This window comes from Salvia splendens, chromosome 3 (genome assembly GCF_004379255.2).
Source record: "Salvia splendens isolate huo1 chromosome 3, SspV2, whole genome shotgun sequence".
Taxonomy (NCBI): Eukaryota; Viridiplantae; Streptophyta; class Magnoliopsida; order Lamiales; family Lamiaceae; genus Salvia; species Salvia splendens.
This window is the reverse complement of record NC_056034.1, coordinates 23,351,939-23,375,768: the sequence shown is the minus strand read 5'-3', so window position 1 is coordinate 23,375,768 and position 23,830 is coordinate 23,351,939. Positions and strand designations below refer to the sequence as shown.

Below are 23,830 nucleotides of genomic sequence, written 5' to 3'. Positions count from 1 at the left end.
CATGATTTTCGACCCCTTGGCCATCCCTTGAGATTTTCAAAATCTCCTATTAATTAGGAGAGAGAATTATTTTTGTAGATTTAATTGGTATCTTGTTTATCCCTTTCCTTGAATTAAAGTCCAATTAAATCTTACCATATCTTGCCAAATCTCTCCATATCCTATGTTAATTAGGATTTGATTCTTTCTTTCCCTAAAACCTCATAATTTTCGCCTTTATTTCTTTCAATTACTTGTGGGATTAATTTATTTGTTACTTATTTTGTGGGAGTCTTTTCCTACAAGAAATTACCAAATTTAAATCCTATTCCTATTTGATTTGAGGATTTGAGTATTTTTCCTTGATTTTTCCCATTATACACGCCCTTTTTTAATTTTTTCTAAAATAAAAAACGCCCTTTGTGGGCGGGAGGTTTAGGTAGACCTCCAACCCATAGATAGTATCAAAATAAAATGTTCTAACAACATGATCTTAGCCCAAAAGTGACTAGGATCTAAACAAGAACATGAAGAAGCCAAATAGAGGTCCCACAAGTCGAGAACCTCCTACACGCCACTTTTTATTTCCCCACTTGGAGATGCTTGAATTATTTTGTTACCTTATTTATGAGATACTCAGTATCTTTTTACCTATTTTGTGAATATCTTTCTCTCTAAGTAAATACCAAATAAATATCTATGCTAATTAAATAGCAATTTTCGAAAATTACTCCCCCACATACTGCACGCCTATTTTCAATTTAATGGTGGGATTTATTCATTGACCTCTATTTTTTTCTTCCACAATTTTAATTGCTTTATTGTGGGATTTATCCTAGACTATAAATTAAAAGAACCCTAACCCTAGCCCTCATATTTTCGCCTCCCTCTTCTCTCCATACCACACGTCTCTCTCTTCCTCTCCTTCTCCACCAATCCTTCACCAATTCCTTGTTCTTGAATCATTGTGGAGTTGGAAATTCAAGATTCATCGAAGAATCGCATCATTCGTCATTCCTACCGATTATTTTTTCAAGAGAAAGGTATACATTGATTCATATTTCTCCTTCTTACCATTGAATCCATGTTTCTTGATATCCTCATGCATATAGTGAGTGTAGAAATCGTGGATCTAAAAACCAATCGGTTGGGAAGGATGTTTGCATGAGAAAGTATGTGTATGTGCGTGTATGTATGTGTGTGTGAGTTTGTGGATGATTCATTGGTGAATGCTATGTGTAAATAGGAGAACATGGTTGTGATGTCGTTTTTGAAGCGGGAATATGTGTTGAAAACATGGATATGTATGTGTGGATGAATGATAGACAAACCCTAGTTTGTAAATGTTGAGCATGAAAAATGTAGTGTTCGGACAGTAGGTTCCGACGAGTGTTTGGCCGACCAAACGATCTTATTTTGGCACGAATTTTAACTGAGTGAAATTTTAAATGTCTTCTGTGTTGTGTCAAAATTTCAGCCTCTTTTGATGAAAGATGAATTTTTAACGAATTTTTCAATTGAACTGCGCAGTCCTGTCAGAATTTGTATTCTCGTCCAGTGAGTTTCGTTTTTGTTTTTGACCGACCTAAAGATGTGAGTTTGGTGTGTATTATTAACTGGATGAACCTTGATGTGTCTACTGTGTGGTGACCAAAATTTAGCTTCAAATGATATCGGATGGATTTTTAATGATTTTTACAAAACGACTGCGTTGTTCTGCCAGATTCATGTCTTGATTGAAATAGTCTTGTTGGCAAGTTTTAAATGAAATACATGATACATGTGTGAGTAAGAACTTATCCTATGATGTGATTATACGTTTCACGTTGATGTATGCCAAAGGGTTTCGTATCGTTTATGATGGTGAACGTTGGGATGGGCAATATGAGAAAACGATGAAAGGAACGATAGGGCATGAGTAATGTGTTGATAGAAAATTGATTGTGTTGTATTATGTGGTTATGATGTTGATAAGGGTTGTTGTGCGTACGTGGGTACGAAGAGCAAGGATTTCAATAAAGTTGTGAACCGTGTTTGTAAGCAATCGAGGTGGGCTTTCTTTACTAAAACTCTTTTACGTTTCAAAATTATGATATTGGAGATATAAGGGTAGTTTAAAGTGTTATGTCATGCCATGATTGTTTTGATGTTGAGATTATTGCCTGATGCCTAGTTCGTTTGAGCTTGCTCCGTTAGGCTATAGGGCTATGTGTGAAACGAATTCAGGTCTGAGTAGGGCCGCAAACCCTATCAGGTTGTGTACACAGGTGGGATCAGGAGCCGTCCTTGCTAGTCGGCTGGTCTCATGGGCGAATAGTGTGGCCACACTTTCATCGCACTATGGTAAGAGGATGTGATTGATTGATTGTGGAGAAAGTGGGGATATTATTTTGACTGGCCAGTCTACGAAAATGTTTTGTGATACTCGATCATATTCTTTTCTAAAATATTAAAACTCGAGTTCACTATGGTATGGATGACATAACTTTTATCAAATATTTTGGCGTGTGTCCACTAAGTATGTCAAGTACTCAGCCCTGCATATGTTTTCTTTATGTGCAGGTTGAGCGGGATGTTGCGGCGGATGTTGAGTCGAGCCTTAAGAAATTCCGGATGCGTCGTGTCTTCAGACATACGCGTCTCCCTATGACTCTCTAGACACCTTTATTCCGCTGCCTTGTTTCGAATCGTTCTTGATAAATTCTTTCTTTTTGTTCTACACTACTTTATGACATTATGAGATATTAACCCACTGCTTAATTGTTTAATCGATTAAAACTTTTCTTTAGCTTTGTTTAAGATGTTGTCTTTCATTGTTTTCCCCTTCTTCTTCCCCGCTCCTTAGTCCCTTCCCTAGTCACGATTTCCCCGTCTTTACTATCCTTAGTAAGGGCGGTCGTGACAAACTAGGAGAAGGATGTCCTAGTCGGTGGTGCCACAGCCAAATTTCTTGTTTCATGGATCTGTGAGCCAGCATCGCACTGCCATGTTGAGCTATCTCGTCCACGTAGTAAAGTCCTTGCTTCTCAGTGCCACGCCTAAGAATCCTCCTCGTCTGAATATCCTGTAATATACAGAAAGTGGGATGCATTAGAAGTGTGCAGTTCAAATCTCTAGTCATATGACTTATAGACATCAACCTTTGAGAGAGGGTGGGAACATGTAAACTATTCGATAATCGGAGAGTAGGAGATATATCAATGGTTCTCGATCCCACAACAGTAATTAATTTCCCATTTGCAGTCCTAATATATGTGTTAGTAACTTCATCAAAGCTACTAAAATCATTCTTGTCTGGAGTCATAGTATCTGTGGCTCCACAATCGAAAATCTAACTCATATTGCAGTTCTATCATCATTATACACATGAAATGCAGCGGAAATATTCTCTAAAGGTGCAAATGAGTTATATGACAAAAAACTGCAAGTATTTGGGGCTCCCTGGGTATTTGTAAAAACATGGGGCGGTTTCTGATATGTCACAGAATTTGGGGGTTTGGTTTTTATTTTATGGGGTTCTTTCTGCAATATCCCTAAATTATGGAGAGGCAAATAAAAGGATTTAAAAGACCTAGGGTTTGGTTTAAAACCAAGCCCTATACCTCCAGCAACGGCGCCGTTCTTCACCGCTCCCCCGCACGCCGCCATGGCCGGTGGAAGCATATGCTCTCGGCAGTTTCCCCTGTTCGGTCATCGTCTCTCTGTTTCCAGCACCATTCTGCCTCTGTTGCCCCCTCTCGTCCACTCAGATCGCAAGCTTTGCTTGTGCTCTCGATTTCTGCTTCTCCTCCCACCATTCTGGGTACCCAATTAAGAGGAAGCATTCCTCTCGGGCGTGTCTCGGTTTCCCGCAGTGAGAGCAGACCAACTGGGATTTCCCGGTCGGTGCGTGGCTGCAGTGGGTCGTGGTGGCCCGCGATGGTTAGGGCGTTGTCTCTGGACGGCTAGGAGTCGTGGAGTGTTGCATGATGTCCAAGAACAATTGTTGATAACTTCTGCCAGAAATGCTCAACAACAATTGTTGATTTCCGTCATCAAATATGATAGCTTAACACATTTAGAATTTTCTCTACAATAACAAATATTGTATCACAAATTTCACGCGTTGAGGACATTTTATCTTCCAGCTCATACACCTCTAAATAAAATTCGCCGACTCCCATTTTCCATCATATTTTTCTTTAAATGTGTTAATTGAATGGGTTGTTATGTTGGTGGACTATTATTTGGGCCTGGGATTAATTCTGGCCCAGATTGTTTGGGCTTCTGCTTTGCCCTAGCCCGTTTACTTGGATGATATACACCCCTCACTCCACTCCACCGCCTTATCTTCTGTCTCTCACTTCTCTCTCTCTCTCTGCTTTCTGGCGATTTAGTTTCCCTGGTGTTTCTTCTTCTCTGATGATTCTCTGAGTGTTACATGATGGTTTATCACGAGTGTTTGAGTGATTAAACGTGTGTGTGGGTGGGAGATAAGCAACTGCTTAGGTTGCTTGGGTTCCAGTGAAGTTAGGGTTTCTTGTTGAGAGGTTTCTTGTGAAGTGAGGTTCTGAGAGTGAATAGATCAAGTGTAGTGGAGTGGTTTGGGGTTGGAATCCGTGGTTTGTGAAGTGTTTTCACGGTTGGATTCAATGTTGCTCCCTTGGATCGTGGTTTTGGTGAATAGATCTGTACTATTAGCGGGTGGCTGAGCCATAGCTTCAAGATCTATGCGATTCCTTTGATTTCTCTCTTTTTCCCTGCATTATTGTACTTATTTGAATTTGGGATCCTTCATTTCTCTTCTCTCTATTATTTACCATCTTCTCTCTTTCCAATCACAAGCCTAACTTACCAATTTTGGTTTCCATCCAGATCATTTTTTGGTGAAAGAAGCAATTAAGCCTAACTTTTCAACCCATTCCTCTGACGTGCAAAGTGCTGAGGATTGATTTCCACCGTTCTCTTCTATCTTTACCATTTTCTCTGATTGCAATCAACCCAATGTTGGAGTCCATCCATCCATCCCTCTGCTAATTTCATTTTTTGGTGACAGAAGAGAAACCAAATTAAGTTTGCCAAACCATATCATTGCTTTTAAACCATTATAAGTAGAACCATAGCTTTTGCATTCTCTTTGCCATTACACTCCTTTGTTGAAGTCATCGATTGCCAAGGTAATTACTGAAATCAAATCGCCGCCCAATTTTGTGTTGTTCGCTGCATTTTTTTCCTAAGTCATTTGAATATTAAAAGAAAACCTAAACTAAATCGCCATTCCTACTTCCTTTTCATCTTCTTCTTCCCCCTTTCTCTGCATTCGGTATTCTGCTTCTCTACTTCCTCCTCTAAAAACTTTTCCAGACAACAATTTTTCCTTAAATCAGGTACGCATCGAAAATACACAAAGCAAGATGGATATAATTGTTATTTTCAAAAATTCAAAAATGGGGTGTTCCTGTTCAATTATTTGTTAGAAACTGTGCTTCACCAATTTCCAGTTAAATTGTAGTAGAAGAGGCTGCTTGTTTGGGAACTTTCCAAACCATAATAATTACTACTACGGTCGAAGCCTAACAAATTGGCATTTGCTATCTTCAAAATTTCAGAGTTTTCCATCCACTGTTTGTTGAAGGTAACTACTGTTGGATTTCCTTATCGTACTGACTTTGTTACTTGTGTGCGAGATTAATGTTTCCTACTATGCTTTCTGCCAAATTTCATTTCTGTTAAGTTGGCCTTTTCACAAACATGGCTCTTTGGTTTCACTTTAAAACTTTTGTTAAGTGTGTTTTTTTTTCGTAATCATTTTTTTATATAGTTTCTACCCTTCAAATTATATCTGCTGCTGAAATCAATTTACAGTTTTTATCTAATTTTATTTGGCATAATATTACTCTGCGTGTTGCTATTTATGGAATATGAATCTGCTGTGAATTTTTTCCTATGTCACGCTATTATAGTCACATATCGTATCTCAAAACTTTGCAGCATCAATATGAAAATATGATAACTTGTTTAATAATGGCTTCAATACTATTAACTTGAAATTCATTTTAATTCATTATGCAGAATTCAAGTGAGAAGTCATCATGGCTGAATTACTATTAGCGCATATATTTTTGTTAGGTGCTTTCGGAATTGTCTGTGCTCACTTTGTTAACATAACTATTTTGGAGACTGCAATTGCCAAAGGAGCAGGTACATGCATGCATATATATGTATATTTATTAATGGTTAGGTTATTATATGCTTATCTAACTAAATTATAATTGATTTTTTTTTATAGTATGCTACCCCTCCGGGCTTATAGCCGAGGGTATGGAGCGGAAATTGACAACTGCCACATCTATTTACAGGTACTCAAATATGAACAACTTCCTCTTAATTAATATTGTAAATTTATATGTGTCTTCAATTTATTCCATATTCTAGTATACTAATTACTTGTACAATTTTTTTTACCAACTATAAAACACAATGGAGTATTTTCTTATGTGAAACACGATAGATAGATTCATTAAATTAAAACTTATATCCTGCAACACAAATTCACTTAGATATTAAATTAAATCAATCGTGTGATATTCACAATATAATATTAAAAATAATTCATAAATTATATTTTAAACTTTGATTTTAATTTGATCAATAGGAGTGTTTATTAGTAAAAGTATTTAGGAGTATTGTTAAATTCTCTAAATTCTATCCCACATCGACTTGGTGAAGATCACATCTAATCTATATAAGTGTGGATAACTCTCCCCCTTATGACGCCTTTTAAGGGGTGAGTGGCCCATTTCTAATATGGTATCAGAGCGGGCCCAAGTCGATGATGGTTCTCTCTTTATCTCTTATCTACCTCACGAGTGGAAGACCGATGTCCTTTCCGGCCCACATCGATGATGGTTTCTCTTGCACCACGTGATGGAAAACCGATGTCCTTTCCGGCCCACACGTGAGGGGGCGTGTTAAATTCTCTAAATTCTATCCCACATCGACTTGGTGAAGATCCCCGAGTGGAAGACCGATGTCCTTTCCGGCCCACATCGATGATGGTTTCTCTTGCACCACGTGATGGAAGACCGATGTCCTTTCCGGCCCACACGTGAGGGGGCGTGTTAAATTCTCTAAATTCTATCCCACATTGACTTGGTGAAGATCCCATCTAATCTATATAAGTGTGGATAACCCTTCCCATCTAATCTATATAAGTGTGGATAACCCTCCCCCTTATGAGGCTTTTTAAGGGGTGGGTGGCTCATTTCTAATAAGTATGAAAGTGGATAACCCTTCCCATCTAATCTATATAAGTGTGGATAACCCTCCCCCTTATGAGGCTTTTTAAGGGGTGAGTGGCTCATTTCTAATAAGTATGAAAAGAAAAAAAAATCATTATTTTACAAAAGACGAAGAATACAGAAATTGAGGAATGGAGTTTGAGAGGAAATTATATATGGAGAGGCGTGGGCAATTGTGGCCTCTGGTTATGAAACGTTTCATGGAGTATTTAATATGAACAAATTTTTTTTAAAATTTTATCTTTACTTGATAGATAAAGAGTAGATTGATAATTTTAATTAATAAGACTAACAATATGGAGTTGCAAGGGTGGTGGGTGATGTCGGAATGTTCTGACTGCCTTGCTAGGTCAAGATCTGCATTAGGAAGTGGTCCAAAACCTGACAACATATCTTTCGACGGGATGCTTGAAGATAATTCCACCTTTAATCGCGGTATATGTACATAGTTAAATCTACCTTATTTCCACTATATATATATATATAAGGTTTTAATCTATGCAAAACTAGATTTAAATACAGAAACGCAGAACAATATCATGCGTAGGGCATGTTTAGGTCATTGTTAGTTTATGTTTAGGTCATACTAACAAAGCATTACCTAAAATGATCTTAACATGACATTAAACTCAAATCTTATAATATGACCTAAAACTGTTTAATTATGACCTTCCGTGTTTTTGGTTAATTATTGACCATTAGATCATCTAATCATGGGGCCAAGATTTGGGTTGCATTTCTTAATTTAAACACATACTTGTTTTGATCATCTCCCTATATATATATAATTAATTACATTGTTGCACATATATAGGCCCACAACCTGACTTTTAGGGGTGCAAGAATCTACAATGCCATTATGGGTGAGCTACTACGGCTCGGACTCAGAAATGCTAAGAATGTATTAAATTATTACTAAACTTGGGTTAATTTAATTATAATTGACAATTTGATATTATTTGCCCAGGTGTTATTATCAGGTGGTTCAGCAGGGGGACTTGGCACAATCTTACATTGTGACAAGTTCAAAACATTATTGTTGATACTACTAGGGTTAAGTGCTTATCGGATTTAGGATTTTTTTATTCATGGGTAAGACTCTCAAACTTAGTTACGTAATTGTTACAATACAAATTTTATTAAACATAAAGCAAAAACCTTGTCGTTGATTGAATTTTTTTTGGATTTCTAATAGAGAACATTTTGTTGGGGCTGGCTGGAGAGAAAATTGTTTCTTCGACGTGATATCAACACATTTATATATTCTTTACATTATTTCAACCCACTTTGTTACTTAATCAAGTACAGTATATTTGATCAAAATTTTCCTCATTTTTGCCATGTGTATATACAGGGTTTGACGAATTTGTTGCCTACCTCATGCACATCCAAATTTAGTCCAACTCTGGTAAGAGTATACTAATGAACTTATGTTCACACAATTATAAATGCATTCATTACTTTTCCAGAAATAATATAATTAAGTAATCCTCATAATCATATCCATGTTTGTAGTGTTTCTTTCCAGAAAATTTGGTCCAAGATGTCAAAACTCCATTATTTCTAATCGAATCGGCATTTGATCGATTTCAGGTATGGGCAATCTTATTACTTTAATATTCATTAATTTCGTTGCTGTCACTATATATATGTATATGTATATGTATTCTTTTCCATTCTACTTTCATGTTATAGATCTTAGAAAATGTGTTCCGAGATAAAACTTCAAGATGGCACAATTGCACATCTGACTTGATGCATTGCAATTTAACTGAGATATTTATGAAGGGTATATTCAAGATTTTTTTCACTAATTTGGACTTAAATTAATAAGAAGCAAACTCTCATATTAATTTCTCTATTTTGTTTAGGTTTTAGGAATACATTCCTAAACACTTTACGAATACATTTGCTAATAGCTCATCGAGAATAGGTTATTTTGTACATACCTGCTATGCACATGGCCACATATGTAGCAAAGACTATTCAACATGCTCATCATTTTCTGGACACAACGCGCTTGATAATAAGGTAAGACATAATGCATAGAAGTGTCTAATTAACATTTTATCTCTTCATTGTCACGCACGCTGCTTATTTAAAATTAAGTGTATTTTTTCAGACGATAGCACGAGCCGTGAGCGACTGGTTCTTTGACCGGAGTGAATTCAAGCAAATGGACATTTGCAACGATATGCCACGGAACTGCACTGTCTTTAGATGGCATTCTTTTTTGCAAAAGTGTGCAGCATGGAATGCCATAAATTAATAGCCTTTGGATTTTGATTTCTATTTTCTATTAATGAATGAAGGATAAAGTTTTCAATTAAATGCAGCTTCTTAACTACAAGTTAATTGCTCTGAATTAAGATCGTGATAATAGATACATATGTAGCAAAGACTATTCAACTTGCTCATCATTTTCTGGACACAACGCGCTTGATAATAAGGTAAGACATAATACATAGAAGTGTCTAATTAACATTTCAATCTCTTCATTGTCACGCACGCTGCTTATTTAAAATTAAGTGTATTTTTGCAGACGATAGCACGAGCTGTGAGCGACTGGTTCTTTGACCGGAGTGAATTCAAGCAAATGGACATTTGCAACGATATGCCACGGAACTGCACTGTCTTTAGATGGCATTCTTTTTTGCAAAAGTGTGCAGCATGGAATGCCATAAATTAATAGCCTTTGGATTTTGATTTCTATTTTCTATTAATGAATGAAGGATAAAGTTTTCAATTAAATGCAGCTTCTTAATTACAAGTTAATTGCTCTGAATTAAGATGGTGATAATAGATACATATGTAGGTTACTACTTACTATTAATGAAATCTGAAGTGAGTGATATCTATTTAAAAGCTACAAAATCAGAAATCAGACATGTTGATGGTGATTATGATAATGTAAAAGTCGTCCTTGCAAAAAAAGTCCTCCTTGGAGACTTTTATGCAACATGAAGCAAATATATATTCATTGATCGAGTAGGCAAAAAAACCAAGCTTCCATAAATTATAAATTAAAGGTGTAGTAAGGATCGAAAAAGGGAGATCCACGGACTAAGATAGTAGTCCATTTAATATCCACAAGTACATCAATCTGGGTATAAAAACCCTCCATACACCACAACACTTCCTCTTCCACATACTTTGAAATACATTCCTGAGCAATCACAAATCGGCCCAAGAAGTTCAAATAGTCCTCAATAGTCAAGTAAAGATTTCTCATTGCTACTGCCCAATGGAAAGAACTCAAGTAGGAATTTGATAACAAAGAGATAAACAACTTAGCTCTTAGCCTTTGAGCGACGACGGAGCTCCGAGAGGATATACTGAATGTACTATATTTACGTAACATTCGCACTATAAAGGTTCCAAAAGCTTTAATCTAACTCAACATAAAATAAAAATGAACATGAAGTCAAAATCAAAGATGATGATTAAGATTGTGTTTTTCCTCCTACTAAATGAAGCCTTATTCTTGAATTTAGGTTTGGCCGAGAACTGTTATAGTACTATGAATCCAGAGTGTCAAAAGGGAACTCTCGAAGCTTTGCGTCAGGACTTTCAAGCCAAAGTTGGACCTTTAATTAGCTATACTTGCTGCGATCAAATTAATGCACTTGCAGACGGGTGTTTCACTGTTAAAATGGTTGATGAATCGGTGGATCACTGCAAAAAGGACTGAGACAAGGTTTGGATGAGGATGAGCCATATTTACGGACATTGTACGGGTGATACAATGATTAGTCAATATTAATTTATTTTCAACTGAAAATGTTAATTACATTTTAGCATCATAGTTTATGTAACAACTAATTATAGAAGCAATATTTTATTCTACCCTAAAAATATCATTAAATACAAGAAAATTTGTCAAAAATAGCAATTAAGATCAAACTTATAGAAAGACAATCTGGCTAAATAGTTTATAATCTATGTAATAAGAGCTGAGTATAAACTAACTAAACTTAAATAATTAATCTATATTAAGTTATGTTTAAAATGTGAAAATCGAAAAGAGAAATAATTTTTTGGCATTATGTCAATGTCATAAAGGGGTTTAAATATTAATTGTACATCATAATTAATTTTTAATTAAATTTTCATTTTGTATGTTTACTTTGTTACCCTTTATACTAAATTGTGCATAATAATTAGATCTATTTAAGGATATAGCTTAAGCCTTGGAGTTATGTATGAGAGTAATTTGCTTTGGTAACATGGGACCCACATATTTATGATGGACATTTTTTATTTTGCTTCTTTCCTTTTATTGCATTTATTTATGGATACTTTTTTATAGTTTTAAAATATTAAGTATAATTTAATTGTATATATAAGTGTACATTTTGTTCACGAATAATATAATGACGTACTAGCATTTAGCAAACGAATAATGAAAAGTTCTAATTAAACAAGTCTTCATAAATTTTAGTTTAAATAGATTAATAATTTAGTAAAAAGAATATAGTTCTTAATTTGCTCTAGTTTTTCACTTACAATTTGAATTTATTAATTTGTTATTCCATTGTTTACAAAAGAATTTGATTCTCCTGACAAGTTTTATATACCATAAAAATTATTAATTTCTTATTAGAACAAAATTATTTATTAATAAGAATAATAACTTTTATTTACAACATTGCAAATTTTATTTGCAATAATAGTACTTTTATTTGCAATAACAATAACTTTATTCGGAAACATTAACTTTTATTTACAAGAACAATAAATTTTATTCACAAGAATAATAACTCTTACTTATTGGGAGCAATAATTTTATTTTACTAGAGCGGTGGCAGGAGCGGTCATGATGTGTAAGAACATCCACAACCGTGCTCTTGCCAGCGAGCACGGTTGTGGGCCCGGCACCACTATTCCTGCCTGCTCTCTGACAACAGCACAACACCCACAGTTGTGCTCTTCCGCAAGGACGAGCACAATTCAATTTAAAATTCAATTAAACAAAAACATTTCCATAATATTAAAATTCATTAAAAAACGACAATAAATATTACAAATTACAAATAAAATAAAAAAGACATAATTAAAATCCTAAAAATTAAAAATTACATAATTAAAATACTAAAAATTAAAAATTACATAATTAAACTCCTAAAAATTAAAAATTACATAATTAAACTCCTATAAATTAAAAATTAAAAAATTACCCGTGGAAGACTACTGATCCGGTGGCACTAACCCCAATTATTTTTGGAGACCCAATATCATGGCCTAGTGCGTTTGAAGTTGTGTGGGGGTCATAGTTGACCTATCGGCCATATTGAGTTGGCCTAAGAGCATCCACAGCGAGTTGTTCGGGGGTGGAGGTGGCGCATAGGGAGCGGGTTCGAGAGCGGGTTCGGCGCGACGGCGGTTGGCCGCCGCCTTCTTCCTTCCTTGCGGTCGGCGTTGGGAACCGCTCGGTCCAGCGTCGGGGCTACCCAAGTTAGCTCCGGCGAGTTGGCTAGCCACTTCTTCAGAGCCGGCGTCGAATAGGGATACCGACCTTGACCGTTTGGAGGAGCCGCTAGAGGAGGATGTTACGCCTCTCATATACTTCGGGTGCGTCCGCGTATCCTGCCAAACTTTGAGGTACTTGAACGACTTGCAGTGCATGGATTGGTAGGTGCTCAGCGCGGCAGTGATGATGTCGACCTCGCTCCGGCCGCTCCCGACATTCCGCTGTTCCTGGAGTAAATAGCCATTGAACTTGCCAATTTCATCGTTGGCTCGGCCGATGGCGTTGCGCACTATACTCTCGTTGGGTGTGAAAGTGGGGGTATTAATAGATGAAAGTGTGTATTTTTAGGGGGAAAAAATAAGAAAAATTAAAAAGTGGTAAAAACGGTAATAAACGGATATATTTATTTTTAGAAGTAAATTTTTTTAAAATTTTTAATCAGTTTTTTAATTAAAAATCGATTTTTAATAATAAAAAAAAATCAAAGGCAACGGCTATGTCGTTGCCCAATCGCCGTTCGCCACGTGTCCTGCTCGCTGGCACGGCGGCGAGCCTCGTCCTTGCCAGCGGCGCGGACGGACGCAGGGCCCGGCACCACCGTTGTGCATGCTCTAATAGCCATAGCGAATTACCCGAGATTTTTGAAATAAAGTTGGAAATTTAGAAAGCAATTTCATCTCTTTGATTAAATAGTGTACGATGAGTACGATTCTTAGACTTATAAGAAACATGATACAATTCATGAGGAATACTAAAACTAGAATTTTAAAGAGGAAAGACGAGAGAGTTTTCGTTTATTTCTTGAGTAAACAAAACACACACTAACTAGCTATTACATGTTGGAGAAGAAATTACAATAGAACTACTCTGTTACATTATGGAGGAAAGAAAAACTAGCTCTGGGCCCCTCCTTAGCACGGGTTCGGCCAGATTCTTCGACGGCCCGTTGGGCTGAACGGGCGAGGTGGTCGCAAGATGAGGAGACCAGCCTCTTGTCCCTGCCAAATACGAACCGTTAGACTAAAAATGCTTAGGGAAAAAGAGAGTTAACAGCTTGTACCAAGGAGGGAAAGGAAAAACATTACCTTTCACAAAGGAAAATGAAGAGCTTGGCTAAAAGAAGAACAAGGCCTCGTACCTCCACCTCACAGCTGCCATTGCCGAGAATATTGCTTAGAAACCCCTGCCATTCAGTTGTGCACCTGCCACAGAAGACAAATCCTATAAATGAACAAAGTATCAAACATTTACAAGTGTTAAATGCAGTTAAAGGGGCTGCAGAGTGCAGCGGCCAAAACAGAATTCCCACGAATACACAGCCTGCAAAGCTGCAGGAAGGCCAGCCAGGCTTGCACAACCTAAGGGTCCCGTTCGACTGCATACATATGCAGCCTTACAAGCTTTCAGTTACAGCCTTACAAGGTTTCAGTTACACATATAGAGTATAGCCTCAGCCTCACCCTCCTTCATCACCACAAACTATTCAAATCGGTGAGCTAAGGACTGAGAGAGGGGCTGAGTTAGAGACAGGAAAACAGAGCAACGCAGGAGGGTAATCTCCACCCCCCCCCTTCTTCCTTGTCTCCAACTCAATCATGAATCATGTTAACATGTAGAAACATAGCATGATAGGAAATCACAGTATGTTAGACTAAGAGAGAGCACCGTTACCCCTCACCAATAAATACTCAAAAGAGGCACATCATGTTAGGAATCAAAAGACTCATAAGCTGCTCTTAGTTCAAAATCATAAACAAGCAACTTAAACTCGTTCCAGTAGGTAGAATTTCACAAGATCAAAGCTTGATCAACAACCATAGTCAATACTCTTAAATCATACTTTGCTGCCGGAATTTCAAACCGATTAAGTGAAGTAATAGAAGAAGGAGAACTTAGCTTAGACCGTGAGGTTGTCCGTTACAATTGAGGGAGCAGACCGACTGTTCCCGGCGGCGACTTCGTCAGGTGAAGGGACTCGACGGAGGCGTGAGCAGCAACGTAGAGCGCTGTCGCTGCCCAACCAGAAGCGGAACGGCGTGAGCAGCGCCTGAAGCGTTTTCGCCACAGCGAGATAAAGGCAGCAGCAGCTCGCTAACTTCGAGCCAAACCGACGAGAGGACCAGAGTCGACGGCGCCGGGTCACCGTGGAGTTGCCGAAGGAGGCGGCCGGCGGCAACGCCGCGAACCGGGACGCGATGGAAAGAGAGCTATTAATGATACATCATGTAAGCAGCCACACGTCCATGCAGCCGTCCATGCACCTCACCACACCTATGCTACAGCTCTTAGCTGTAGCAGTTATTCTGTTAGATTTTGTTAGTTGTTAGTTGGTGCCAGCTGTTGTTAGTTAGCTTAGTTAATCATGCACCGAGTATATAAGGTGTATTGTATGCTTTGTTATTCATTGAATAAACTCTCAACTTTTCTCTCAACATCAATCTTCATCTTCTTCGTTTTCTGTTGTTTCATGATGCTGACATTCATCAGTTTATCAAGAGCGAAAATAGGCGGATGTCGCTGCCTTTTCCCACTGATCATGAACCATTTCCAATTAGGGATTTGGTCTCAACGAGCAAGGGAGTGGAGAAAAGCTGAGAAGAGGAAGGAGAAATCCACCACGGATGATGAACCGCCGGTCGGGAGAGGAAGGGTTGTCGGCTGTGGAGAAGAGGGAGATTAGGGATTTGAGAAAATGGAATTTGGGAAAGAGAGGGGAAGAGCCGATGAGAGAGAGGATATATTTTTATTTTGGGCCTCCCTCATCAAATTCAGTTTGGGCCAATTGTGTTTTAAAAGTGATTTGGGCCATTCCTTTTGTTAAAATTGAATTAGGCCTCCTTTTAAAATGGAAACGGCCACTACAAGTAGATTCCTCTTGGGCCACTGCCCTAAATAAATTTGAGACAAGGAAATTTAAATCCCTAAGCTACGGAAGAAAAGGAAATGTTAGTCGTGTTGAGCTAGTGACCAATAAGTAATTAAGCGGACTTTTTAGCCCAAGTAAGTATTCAAAAATACTTAAGGAAGATAATCCAGAAATTTTTGTACACGAGCAGTTTGGCAAGACTCCGAATAAATTAAATCGCTGATTTAATTAAGGATTTAAGAGTTCTAAATTTAGAAAGAAGGAAGTAAAATAATAAGCACACACTTAGACATGCATACATGCAGGATAAATAGATACTTAAAGCCTAATTTAAGCATATTATTTGTTATAAAGGAACGTCGTCGCACGAGGAGTAATCTCAAGTCAGGAAGCGCCCGTTTGAAAGAGCTAAGCAAACAAGGTGGGCTTTTCTTTCAAAGATGTGATTTATGTGAAAATATGAATATTTTGAATGAGTTGTCATGCCCAGTTTTTGTTTTGTGATTGCCTATCTGTTGGCTATGCCAAATCAGTTAAATCGAATTCGGGTCCCAGCAGAGCTGCAAACCCTACTCGGACTAGTGTACACATAGGGACCGTGTGCTAGCGCTAGCGTTGGCCGGTCCAGTGACGTCGTGGAATGTGGCCACATTCCCGGTTCACACAAATCAAATATGGTATTTCATGAGAAGTTATACTGCAATCTACCTTCAGAAAGAAATAAGAGTTTTAGTGACCGGGAATTATTTCCAGAAAAACCCCGTGTTCACTCAAGTTTGGCTGACAACTAAAAGAGAAATATTTTCGGCATGAGCCCACTGAATATATCAAGTACTCAGCCATGCATATTGTTTTCTTAATGTGCAGGTTGATCGGTGTCGAAGCAGAGGAGGTGTTGGGAAAGAAAATGAAATAATAAGTAAGATAGCTGATGTAGTATGTCTTCACACGTATTACATCGTCTTGGTACTCATCCGCTGCAAGATCTAGAATTTGCTTTAGAAAAGACTATGCACCCAGTAATTACTCTGATTAGATATGGTTGTACCCCTTATCACATTCAGACAAATGTTTCCGTTGAATTAAGTATTATCCATGATGAGTTTGAGACTATTTAGTAAGTTTAGTCGCGAAATAGCTACGTTTTCTTTGACTATGGAGTTGTGGTCGTGACATGATGGGGTTCTGGGACCAGCACCGGCCAAGCCCTCGCTGGAGCGGTGGCTTGGATCACGCTAGGTCTGTAACAGCCTGAAATTTATGAAAATTTAAAATTATTTAAAATGGGCTAGAAGTCGATAATTAAATTAGAAGTCTCAATTAGTGAAGTTTTGTGTGCCAGATTAGTAGGAAAATAAATAGATTAGAAATGTATTTATATTAATATTAGAATACAAAATCTAGGTTAAGGGTTTTGAATTTTATAAATGTGATTTGAAAAATGATATAAGAAATGAATAAAAAAAAAGAAAAAGAAAAGAGAGAAAGAAATTAGAAAATGAAAAAGGGATGAAATATCTTTATCACCCCTCTAGAACTTACGGGAATTATCATTCTTCCCATTCCTTCTACACTTCCATTTACACACATACATACACTGCCATGGAGATACACACACAGAGCGATGTTGTCATCTCCTTCCGGCGACCGGCGCAGCGCACTCATCTTCGTCCCTCCCTCTCTTTTGCTGCTCAACACACACACTCCGGTTTCCTTCCTTCTCTGGGTCGCTGCTGCCCGGCGGATTCCGGCGTGTCACCGCCATTTTTCTGACAGCTCTAGGCTAGACTTATCTCTCCTGTGCGTAAGCAAGTCTCTTACACCTCTTACTTGTATATCTTCTTCTTGAATTTAAAGCTAGGGTTCATAATTAAGATTTCCCCCCAATTTGAATTTTGACCAAATCTGGCGAAACTCTAAGCTTTTTATAGCTAATTTCTGCCTAGAAATAGTTAGAGAGATGAAAATGGAAGTTTATCTTGATGGGTGAATGTAGGGAAAGCTTAGGATTATTCTTTTTAGTTTGTGAAATTTGTTATGCTACTTGGATTGATTTTAGAATTTATCTCATAAGTATGATTTACACCAAATGAAGGGAAATGAGTATTCTTGGCATGATGAAGTTTGGGACAGCCTATAGCTAAGTGTGAAACTTGATGATGTTGGTATACTTTTGGTTAAAGATGTTCACGATAAGTGAGATATAATATTAACTGTAAGCTTAAGTCAGAGTTGGTGAAATATGGTGAATCTTTATAGTATCTTATTTAAATTGGTCTTAGAACTCAAGTTTCTAATGCTTTAGCTATAATTGGTCTCAAGATGTAGGTTTGGGATTTTGAGCATGTATAATATTTTTGATAAGCTAAGTATATAAGTGGTTAAAAGAAACTAAGAGGAGAATATGATTCATGTTTGAAGTATTCTATAATGATGTTGATATATGAAATATATATATATATATATATACATATATATATATATACATGTGAAAATGTAAGGTAACACGGACAAGGAGGAGCAGGAATCTAGGATTTCAATGTCAAGACTCTTTGAGCTCGAGGTAGTATATTCTTTATTAGATCTTAATTTCTGAATTAAATCTACGTAATTGCATACTCCATATAGTAGTGTGTGTTAATTAGTGATACAATATATGATCTGAATATGTTGCTTTTGGCATGCAATATGTGAGTTCTGGATATGTGAATCTGTTATGGTATTGAGAAAGTTGGAATTTAATCTGTTTACTTGACATGATATGGTGTTAAAAGAAGTTGTTGATCTGTTATGTTAACGATTATTGGAATTAAGAATTTTGATGAAAATGAGGGTACTTGACTGTGTTTACACCCCGTGCTTGAGTGTGTTCTACGGGTACAATTGGCATTCCATAGGACAGCAGCGCTGCATTTTCTGTGATCTCTCATCTTCAGGATAACCGAAGCGAGGATCGTCTCTGTCTCTGATCTCTGTCTCTGATTTATCTGGTATCCAATGTTTGTAAGTCGTCCGATATATCGCGATATATCGCGATATATCGCCTGTATCGGTAGGCCAAGGGTCGATACACACCCAGATGCGACTTAGGCGACTAACATTCGAGTCGTCCGATATATCGCGCGACTCGACCGATTAGTCGCCTGATCGAGTCGAGGACGACTTAATGGGCTTCACTCCAGATTGGGCCAGGCGGACAGGTAGGTGTCTATTGAGCCCATTAGGGTTTCTTTATACATCCCCCACACCCCCTCCCCACGTCCTCCTCCTCCAGAACTGCAGCCGCCGCCGACGCTCCCTCCACCTCCAGAAACTGAAGAACGCCGCCGCCTCTCCTGGACACGCCTCCGGCCTGCCTCATCCGCCGCCTCTCCTCATTCAGGATGAACTCTAGTTCCGGTAATGCTCCAGTTCCTCTTCCTCTCTTATGTCTCTCCTCTCTCGTCTATTATTTGAGTTCCTCAAGCGCTGCATCTGGTCTCTATTGTTATTTTTTAGGGCAACTTCAATTCTTGACTGTTCTGTGTTCTATTATGATTTGTTAGCAGTGTTGCATATGTTCTTTTGACTCTTCATTTTCGCTGCATTTGATGTATTGTAGATGATGCTGTGCTTTGAGTTTGCTTAATTGCTTGTTAGTTGTTATCATGCAAATCGTTGAACATGACTAAATCATTGAACAATATGATGCTGTGTTTTTTCCTGTTGTAATTTGAAGTATATATTGCATATTTTACATGTGTAAAAGGGCAAGTCGCCCGATATATCGATATATATCGGTCTTGAGGGACCTGGACGACTTGTCTGGTGAGTCGCCCGACTTACTATCGATATATCGACTAAGTCGACCGATATATCGACTGAGCCGATATATCGGTCCTATGGCGACGCGGTTCGATTCACCGACTTAAAAACATTGCTGGTATCTGCGATCTCTGATCTATGTGTCTCTGCTTGCACCCTAAATGGATGGTGGTGGTCTGTGCGGAGTCCTCTCGAGGACAAAATTCACGTATGAATCTGATTCTGTTTCTGATCTGGTCCGCGTACCCTAGTACGTCACAAAGCACCTAAGGGGCTATATTTGTTCGTATATGTGAAAATATTAGTGATCTGTTATCCGTATGTGTGTTTATATTTGAATAAGATTGTAACGTATTCTTTGAGTTTAATTGAATAATTGGTGTGGTTATCTGGAATCAACTAGCTTATTTTTTATTTTTTTATTTTGAATTTTGTCTTATATATTTTACGAATGGATATGTGATTATTGATTATGTTGTAAATTTATTGAGATCAATGGCGACTATATGAATGTGGAAGTTAAATGGTTGTTGGTTTTGGTAAAGGTTAAAACTATGTGAGTGATAACCTGCATTCTATACTATAACTCGGATATTTCAATGAAGTGATATATGATTATGACTTCGGTAAGTCTCAGAAAAATCAAGAGAGGAAGATATAAAGGTCAGATGTATTGTTGTTTATTTTTTTTAAAGTAAGCATATGTATATGGATATAAGGATGTTGATTATGGAGAGAAAAAATCATGGTAATAATTTTTTTAAATATATAGGTTGCATAAGGTTTACTTAACTCCGGAAATTAAGCTTTAATGTGGGTATACTACTGGGCTTGTTGAAGCTCACTCCTTTCTTTTCCCCCTGCAGATTAGATGATCGAATTAGCTCTTTTTCTTCACAGCGGCCCAAGTCAGGTCACTAGCCAACACTTTTCCATTTGGGTAATTCTTTTGAATATGCTAGACGTGGCATGTCTAGAAAGTGTAATGTTTCTTTTACTTCCAAAACTTTTGTTAGACATGCATATTTGTAAATAATTATGAGTTATCCAGGTTGTTTAATGTATTTATATGCACAAATTTTTGGGAATAGGTTTATGGTCTAATTCTAGATATTACATACCAGGTTTTTTTTCTTGTTTTGCTAAGTAAAGGGAAATAAGGTGTCTATATATAAAAAGAGGATTTTTTCTATTTTGTACCAAAATGTGACATCATTTATTCGATTATTAAAATACGCGGGGGTAAGGGGTGTTACAAGGCTCGTCCCTGTCTTGTTATATAGTGATTAATGATTCATATATTTATTCACGGTTTTTATAAATTAATTGTAACTTTATTTTATCAAGACATCATATTTAATGAGTTTTAATTGTTATGCTGAATGTAGGATATTTATGTAACATTCACACTATAAAGGTTCCAATAGCTTAAATCTAACTCAACATAAAATAAGAATGAATATGGAGTCATAATCAAAGATGATGATTAAGATTGTGTTTTTTCTCCTATTCAATGAAGCCTTATTCTTGAATTTAAGTTTGGCTGAGAACTGTTATAGTATTATGGATCTAAAATGTCAAGAGGGAACTCTCGAAGCTTTGTGTCAGGACTATCAAGCCAAAGTTGGACCCTTAGTTAGCTATACCTGTTGCAATTAAATTCATAGACTTGTAGACGGGTGTTAAAATGGTTGATGAATCAATGGATCGCTGCAAAAAGGATCGAGACGAGGTTTGGATGAGGATGGCTCATATTTACGATATTGTACTGGTGATATCTATGATTAGTCAATATTAATTTCTTTTCAATTGAATAGTGGAAATGTTAATTACATTTTAGCATTACAGTATATGCAAGTAATGTTGCTCTAATAACTAATTATAGAAAGAATATTATATATTCTATCCTAAAAATATTATTAAATACAAGAAAAATTGTCAAAAATACCAATTAAGATCAAACTAATAAAAAGACAATTCGGCTAAATAGTTTCTAATCTATGTAATAAGAGCTGAGTATAAAACTAACTATACTTAAATAATTAATATATATTAACTTTTTTGTATGACAATTCGGCTAAATAGTTTCTAATCTATGTAATAAGAGCTGAGTATAAAACTAACTAATAATAAGTTGAGTCTCCATTTATTAATATACTGTCCCCACAGTAGCGCAGCACAGTACACTTTAATTTAACTTCTAATACAAATAATCACTATTAACCAACTCTCAAGGCATGTTTGGTATGATGGAATGTGATTCCTACTTTCATTCTATTCATTTGCTCGGTACAAGGAAATTGAATGAAAATATAAAGAAAATCCAAAAAAATTGTCATTTCATTCCTACATTCGTTCAATTTCTTCATACCAAGCATGACCTCTCCCCAAGTAGTATGTGTTGTCTGGGAACGCAATGAGTGACGCGAGGATGCGTTGTATGTTCTGTTGGGTCACAACATTTGATGCGGACTATGTTCGCGTGCTCGAAGTTTTTCCTATCGTGCATGATACAAAATAAAATAGAAATTGTTATAACATGATGAATCATAACAAATATCAAGCATGACCTCTCCCCAAGTAGTATGTGTTGTCTGGGAACGCAATGAGTGACGCGAGGATGCGTTGTATGTTCTGTTGGGTCACAACATTTGATGCGGACTATGTTCGCGTGCTCGAAGTTTTTCCTATCGTGCATGATACAAAATAAAATAGAAATTGTTATAACATGATGAATCGTAACAAATATCAATTTTGAAAAATGAGGTTGAAACATGAAGCTCTAAGTCGTTGCAAATTGAACAGAGTTAAAGTTGAGGGTACGAATGAGCGAATTTATGATTATTGTATATATACTTTCGATTAAAAAGTGATCGTCAAATATTATCACCTTAATTCCTTTCTTAGTTAAAACTAAGAATTAAATGTTAACTACAACAAATTAGCCCCACCACTTATGTAATAATAGCAATATTGTTCTCAATAACTCATTCTAATACTATGACAGAGTTGAATGTTAAATCAATATTTAAGTGACATTTATTTATAATTAAATGTATTTGTACTATAAAATTATATGAGAAATATATTGATAAAAAAAGTAAATTAATAAAAATATTTGTTTGCGCACAACAAAAAAAATGCTCATTAGTGACGGATTTAGTGACAGCGACAGACAGCTAAAGAATTTGTGACAGATAAATGACTTGAAAGCGGTAGTCACTAATTATTGACAAATATGGCCGTCACAAACGCGAAACTTACCATACTTTATCCGTCATTGAGTGGTTAATGATGTTAGTGACAGATTCATTGAGTGGGTTAGTGACGGATAAATATGTCACTAAAAATTTTTAGGGATAACCTTTTTAATGACGGATCTGTCAGTAGTAAATTTGTCACTAACCGTGTGAAGTGAAGAAATTTCGCTAATTAGTGACGGATAATTCTGTCACTAAATAGCGAGTTTTTTGTAGTGACGATAATTTTGGTGGCGAGAAGGGTCACGTCTGGGAATGGGAAAATTATGTGGCATATGTTAAATTTGGAGAATTGAAAAAGCAGAGAAGAAATCTATGGAAGAAATTGAAGAAACTGCCATGGAGAAATGAGAGAAACCGTCGGTGAAAGAGAGAGAGGGAAGAGAAAGGGAATTTCATTAATGACTACATTGTGGAAAAGTTGGTTTACAAACTACATTAATTTGCCTTATATATAGGCTGGAAATAAGCTAACTAACAATACTCTAATAGCCCCCCTCAAGATGGAAGCATCTTGACCACAAACGCAACAACAAAACAACTACAAACTACTAAATTCTAATTACATTTATTCTCCAATTCTAGTATATCCAAAATAGCATTTGATTGTTGATATAAGAGAAGTCGGGAACTGCCGAAAAAAAGTTTAAATCAAGCGCCACCCCAAATTTAAGCAGCAACTTCATAGACTTGAGTCACCTTCATCACAAAAGAAACTTGTGTTGCAGTTTGGAGTTGTAGGAACCTGCATTATCAGGTGCTCTTCCTCCAATTCAAACAAAAGCCAAACAAGAGGCTAGATAACAGAGATTTGAACTTGAAAACTTGGCAGAAAGTGCCTAGCAACACCAACAAACAGCACCAACAAACCAACATGTTTATTTGCCTAGCATCACCAACAAACTGATAACTCCAAACACTTGAGAAAAAATACAGGAGCCTATCTAAAAAAGGAGAGAAAATGAGCTCTGGTAACACCAAAATGGTGAAGAAGAGAGGAATTGAGAAAAAGAAGAGAAACCGATTTTTTTTATCGGTGATTTGAGATTCATAGAAAAAAAAACCGACTCAAACATCGGATCTGAGAACTGAGATTTCCGATACAAACATCGGAATTAAAGAGAAAACCGATTTAAGATGAAAGGAAACAGATCGGTGAACATAGAGATTC

The 23,830-nt window shown here is 36.9% G+C and overlaps 2 long non-coding RNA genes across 15 annotated transcripts; both read left to right on the top strand.

The window, feature by feature from the left end:
- Window positions 1–4,798: 4,798 nt before the first annotated feature.
- Window positions 4,799–10,010, top strand: LOC121795516. Of its 14 annotated transcripts, XR_006049495.1 has the most exons (11): window positions 4,803–5,593; window positions 6,031–6,159; window positions 6,248–6,317; window positions 8,074–8,122; window positions 8,227–8,351; window positions 8,455–8,667; window positions 8,775–8,852; window positions 8,955–9,048; window positions 9,131–9,290; window positions 9,382–9,709; window positions 9,802–10,010. It is a non-coding gene; the product is annotated as an uncharacterized LOC121795516 (long non-coding RNA). The 14 variants fall into 14 exon arrangements; XR_006049493.1 differs by adding an exon at window positions 7,569–7,694 and having other exon boundaries at window positions 4,801–5,593; window positions 8,775–9,290; XR_006049492.1 differs by adding an exon at window positions 7,609–7,694 and having other exon boundaries at window positions 4,802–5,593; window positions 8,775–9,290.
- An 8,535-nt stretch (window positions 10,011–18,545) lies between these two features.
- LOC121795515 lies at window positions 18,546–20,487 on the top strand. Its single transcript, XR_006049485.1, has 2 exons — window positions 18,546–18,994; window positions 20,266–20,487. It is a non-coding gene; the product is annotated as an uncharacterized LOC121795515 (long non-coding RNA).
- The last annotated feature ends 3,343 nt before the right edge of the window (window positions 20,488–23,830 follow it).